Source organism: Terrapene carolina, unplaced genomic scaffold (assembly GCF_002925995.2).
Source record: "Terrapene carolina triunguis isolate 2854851 unplaced genomic scaffold, T_m_triunguis-2.0 Scaffold58, whole genome shotgun sequence".
In the NCBI taxonomy this organism is placed as follows: domain Eukaryota; kingdom Metazoa; phylum Chordata; order Testudines; family Emydidae; genus Terrapene; species Terrapene triunguis.
In genome coordinates, this window is record NW_020664409.1 from 73,394,780 (window position 1) to 73,400,884 (window position 6,105).

General features: G+C 41.3%; 1 long non-coding RNA gene across 1 annotated transcript; it reads left to right on the top strand.

The window, feature by feature from the left end:
- Positions 1–3,677: 3,677 nt before the first annotated feature.
- LOC112107783 lies at positions 3,678–5,584 on the top strand. The gene is made up of 3 exons (XR_002908206.2): positions 3,678–3,851; positions 3,995–4,067; positions 5,453–5,584. It is a non-coding gene; the product is annotated as an uncharacterized LOC112107783 (long non-coding RNA).
- The last annotated feature ends 521 nt before the right edge of the window (positions 5,585–6,105 follow it).

Here is a 6,105-nt window from a genome sequence, read left to right on the forward strand (position 1 = left end):
CATTGTGAATATGGATCAGATCCATTAACAATGGGAACATCCACTGACATGAATCTGTGTCCTTGTGGATCAAAGACCTTATCCAAAGCCCATTGTGGTTAATGAAATGCTTTCCATTGATTTCAGTGGGCATTGGATCAGGCTGCAAATCTTGGTCTGATTTAAATCAATGGGAGTTTTTCCATTGATTTCTGTGGACTCCAGATTTGGCCCTGTATCTTTAATGCCTTTTGTCCCACTTTTGAGGCAGCTGTTCAGAGCCCCTTTCTGAGGGCAGCTGGAGTTGGGACTGAGAAAACATCTGGGTAGCAGCTCAGAGAGTGTCTCCATGTCCTGGATGGTTTACCAGTGTTTGTTTGTTTTTTAACACAAGTTATGAATCTTTCTATTAATCTGAGCTGTCTGTTCTACCACAGTATCATCCCTGTTTCTGCTGAGACTGCAGAGGCCACACCATGACACAAAAGCACTGTACTCATCAGCCTGATCTACTACAGAAAAATCTTCTGTTGCTGACAACGGATGTCAGCACAAGGCTCAGTGCTGCTTCAGCTGCACACAGTTCACTTGAGAATGTAGTCCAAGAGGAAAGGGCTGGACATGGCTTGTTCCAGTCTTCATTTGCATTTAAACCATGTACATCTGACCCAATGCCGAACCTGTTGCTGATACCCATTCTAGTGTAGACCAGGACACAAATAATGTCTGTGAATTAATATAACCTGCCTTTTAGGCATCTGGAGCCATATTCAGGGGCCAGAAACTCTCATTTACTTATGTCCCTAAATTGGGATCTTGGTGCCAAATATCAAATGCATTCAAAAATGTTGGCCTTAAACTGTATGGGGTGAGTCTTGTGAAACGATGATTCCTACTTTAGTCAGTGGAGACTCAGGGCGCTCAGCACCTTTAATGGGAGTTAGGCACCTACATACCTTTCAGGATCTCAGCCAAGTTCAATATGGGCTAAATAGTGGTCATATTTATGTCAAGGGGAGTTTTGACACTGACTTCAATGGAACCAGTATTGGGTCATCTGTGTATTTCCATCTGTAAAATGTGGATAATAATATTTACTTACTTCCCAGGGATGTTGTGAAGATTAATTAGTTAACGTTTGTAAAGTGCTATAGTCTTTAAGTGTTTAGAATTATTACATTGGCTGGGGGAATGGACTAGATGTCCTAACTGATATCGTATGAGTCAATGAAGTTATATAATTACATGGTACATCTGTGCAAGTGCATCATACTTGCCGTACACAAACTACATTCTCACATATTTACTAGGGATGGGTGAACTGGCTCAACTAAAGTAAGAAGAGGCACAAACCTTTGGCTATCACTCAAGTCTAACAGCGTCTAAATCTTACAGCTGTCTGTGCTCTAGCACTTCCTGGCATAGGTTATTCTGGAAATATTAATTAATGAATTGGCCCAATGGAGGAAATATTGAAAATCACTGAAAGAAACATATTTTTGTGAGATTTTCAACCCAATTTCTAGGCTACAGTGGCTGCAATGCTTCCCTTCCTGCATCAAACCATGTGGGGAGTGTATGATTCCTTCCAGAATTGTACAGCCTGTTGAGATTTGCTGGCACAGAGCATTATTTTCAAAATAACTCGAAATATTAGCATAAATAGCTACATTCTAGATCCTGCTCTCATTTACATCCATGTAATCCATTGACTCCATTGGGATTGCATGAATTCACAGAACTGGGTCCAATGTTTACATTCTGGGTTCCAGTCTGCTCTGAAATCCTGTGTAGGTTCACATTACTATCAGTGCTGAAAAGTGTTCTAAGGACAACTGTAGAAGAGTAAGCTTGAGTCATTAGAGTGGAGGATTACAAGTCTGGAGATATTGGTTCTCTTCCTCATTCTGCTACTGACACACTGTGTGATTTTAGGCAAGTCACTTTGCCTCTCTGTGACTCAGTTTCTTCATCGCTAAATTGAGGATAATAATACTTGCCCATAGTTGTAAAGTGATTTGAGATCCTTGGATGAAAGTGGAAGATTATTATAAATCCATTTTAGTGGCACAATAGCAAATACTTCTAGATCCCTGGTTAAGTATGCTTTGTGTATAATTATTATTTAGTGTTTATATTGCAGTAGTGTTCAAAATGTGTTAAACATTGTATGAACATATAGGAAGATACACTCCCTGCCCCAAATATAATCTAAAAACACACAGAAGGAAATGAAGGGCAGGGGGAATTGCTTGGATATAGTACCCAAGCAAAGTGTTCATGCTGATGGCAATCACATGTGTGTGAGTGTGTGTGTGTGTGTGTACACATACACACATCCATTTCTATATATTTGTTAGTCCTATCTTTAATTAATTTCACTATTTGTTTTAAACTGGGTTTAAGAGGTTAGGGGGCTCACTGGGGTGGAAATGAAGGAGAGTGAGGGCTTGTCTATACTTACGCGCTGGTTCGGCGGCAGGCAATCGAACTTCTGGGTTCGATTTATCGCGTCTTGTCTGGACGCGATAAATCGAACCCAGAAGTGCTTACTGTCGACTCCGGTAATCCTGCTCGGCGCGAGGAGTACGCGGAGTCGACGGGGGAGCCTGCCTGCCGCGTCTGGACCACGGTAAGTTCGAACTAAGGTACGTCGACTTCAGCTACGTTATTCACGTAGCTGAAGTTGCGTACCTTAGTTCGAATTGGGGGGTTAGTGTAGACCAGGCCTAAGAGATTGTGGGACTAACAGAGGGGAGTGAGCAAAGAGAGAGGAAAACAGAGGGAGATGGAGGTAAAAAGGAGCAAGAGGATGTGAGAGAGAAAGAAAGAGAAACATGCATAGATGGAGGGTGTGAGGTGGAGGAACTGAAAGGTTGCCATGTTAAGAGAAGAGCAGGGTATAGCAGGACCAACAACCAATGGCAATAAAGGAATAGATTAAAAAAAAACCTAGAGTCAATGTCTCATACCAGATTGCATGTGAAGGTCAGGAGGCTGTGAAGACTCCTTCTAGCTGTTGCTCGTGCTCCCAATATGCAACAGAAGTCCACTAGGTCTGGTGTCTGGTGTGGGAAATCAGGAGTCTGGAAGGTCCTCATTTATCCCCTGTGCCCTCGACTGTAGTTCAGATTCGACTCAAATCTTCATTCACTGTTGGCTTTACTTCTTCACAGTGGTGTTAGTTAAGGAGGGAGCATCTACTTTAACTTGGAATTTCTTGGATTCTGCCTGTTTGTATCGCAGCTGTAATGCTCTTTAAACACATTACTGTGTGTGTTTTGTATTAGTTTGTTTTAATGTTGTTTATACCCAATTGTGCTGCACTACATTGGCCCATGATGTACTGTTTGCCAGTGTTTCCAACTCTCGCAATTTCTTCACGTCTCATGATATTTGGTGTTTTTCTTAAAGCCCTGGCTCTCTGGGAATCATGTGATTACATGAGAATATCAACTTTAAAAAAAAAGTATACGTTTTTAGCCCTTAAGGTGGCAAAGAGAAGCTTGAAAATCTGACTGGTGGGCACCCTAAAGGCTCAAATACTGGAAAGCAAATAAAAAGAACTCAAAATTAATTATTTTTGTAAAATCCCATGACTTTTTGAGCCTGACTCATGATATTTGAATGTTTGGGGTTGGCAAGGCTCATAATATTAGAGTTTTTTCCTTCTTCTTTTGTATGGCAACTTGAAAAGCAACATTAAAAGTCAATGTCCAAGTTTGTTATCTCCTCTATGGCTTTTGGTGACATGGAATGAATCAAGGCAGTCTCCCTGGAGAAGGATTTTAGAGGGCAGCAGTTCACTAGATGTTCCATGGTTTGGATGTCTTCTCCACATTCACATAGCAGGCTGTCCTTCATTTGACACTGTGAGTAGGTAACTGCAATGCCTATGTGAGATTCTGATGCAATTTGCTGTGATTCTTATCTTACATAATGTGGGAAAGTCAGCTGGTTGGACTGTAGGATCCATAATCAGGTCCTGATTCTTGACCCCTCTGTTTTCCCACAGAATCCACCACTTGTCTTTTGATGACAGGCTGCTGACCAGAAAGGGTTCCTGGACTTAAGATGGCATCTTGGAGGTGACTGGAGATCTGCATAGATAGGCAAATCTGGGTTCATTATCACGCAATCCTATTCTCATATTATTACTGCTTCTCTTCAGAGGAATGGATAAAAGAGTTATGAAAACTATAAAAGTAAAAATGCACAAAACTTTCCCATCATACACCAGCCGCAGCAAATCAATGTCTGCTCTGAATTTATTGCAGCATCCCTAAGCAGATTGAATGGCAAAATGGTACTATTACTCCTGATTATAAACTGGCTGTATAAGATCTGTTATAAATACCCCATTATATAACATGCTGTACAGTACAACACCTACTATCTTAATGTCATTCAATTCTTTGGTTTTAAAAATAGTGCTCTCAGCAGAAAAAAAAATCCAGTCTGACATCTGGAAGGAAATATAGGAAGGAAATAACTTCAAGAGGCTCAACTAATAATGGGTTATGATGTTACACTTCAGGGAATCATTAGGAGTTGTCCTGAAGTTTAGATTAAAATTACCCTGATCTATTAAAATATTTGGTTAGGTTCTGGTCCCTGTTCCAGCTCCTTTGCATGACTTTGGAGGAACAAAGGGGCCATAAAGCTGCCCTACTGGGGCAACTGAGTGCTACCCTAGGGCAAGGGAATCAGGGTCAGCAGTCATCTCTGTGCTACCACCTCCTAGACCCCTCAGTGCAAGGGGTGTGTCAGCGATGGGAGGAGTATGACCAGAGCATGTTGCACTCCAGTGATCTCTGCCCAGTGTAAAGGACCTTAGGGGACTTTACCAGCTAGCAGAATTTAGGGCTTGAATTGAAGTTGAATTGATTTAATTTAAATCAGTTACAGTGATGCAAACCCCATGTGTGGATACACTTACATCGTTTAAACCTGCCTTACATCATTTTAGCTTGATAGATTAGAAACCCTACAATGGACAGTTCTGGATAGGAATGTCCAAACACACAGCTGTACCACTTCAACTCAATTGGTTTAAAACTACAATTTTGGTTAAATTGGTGCATGTTTATGTGTAGAGCAGTTCGGGGGCTGCTCTAAGTTACACTGGGGATCCAGTCCCCACCAGCCTTGGGAATCAGGGTAGTGCAAACGAGGCTTAAAGCTACTCTTGCCTCCCCCTCCCCTCAGCTGCACTGAGTGGAACACTGGCCCAGCTGAGGCTCTGGCCCATTTTGTATTAAATGCTAAAGAGTAGGTCAAGTTAATCATCATCTCCATTTAAATTGAACAAAGAAAAACTTCTTTTAACTAAGTATGAAAGTCTTCTATCCCCATATTCTGTGCTGTGACAGAAATTCTGGACTCTGCCACATGAGAGTACACTGCTGTGACATTTACTAAATGGGGTAAATGAAATAAAATCGGAAATAACTAATCCACACCATTTCAACAGAGACAAACTAGTTCAGCACACTGTGTGTCTGCAAAGCAGTACAAACAAGGATTTCCTCACAGGTGGAAACAATGAATCAGCTCTGCAAAGGTAATTTTAAATTATGATATAAACAACTGGGTATGCATATGTGTAAACACAGCCAACTCAGAATACCATACATGTGATTATAGAGAATAAAATGTGTGCATTTCAAGGTACACCTCTACCTCGATATAACGTGACCCGATATAACACAAATTTGGATATAATGTGGTAAAACAGCGCTCCGCGGGGGGAGGAGGGGCAGGGCTGCACGCTCCGGCGGATCAAAGCAAGTTCGATATAACGCAGTTTCACCTATAACGCGGTAAGATTTTTTGGCTCCCGCGGACAGCGTTATATCGGGGTAGAGGTGTATAAGTTATTTAATCAGCTCTAACAATTACTTGAGACTGTAAATTGATGAGTGTCTATACAGCTCTTCAGTGGTCTGAGTGGCTTATACATTTTTAGCTGAAAGCAAAACCTTTCTCTAGGTGAGACATATGTTACTTGATGAGTTAATTTATACTTAATCTCTTTGATCAGTTTGGCATTTTTTTTGTAGCCAGCATTTGCTCTAATATCAGGCATATTATGTATGGTGGCCAATAATATCCTGTGGGTCCTCT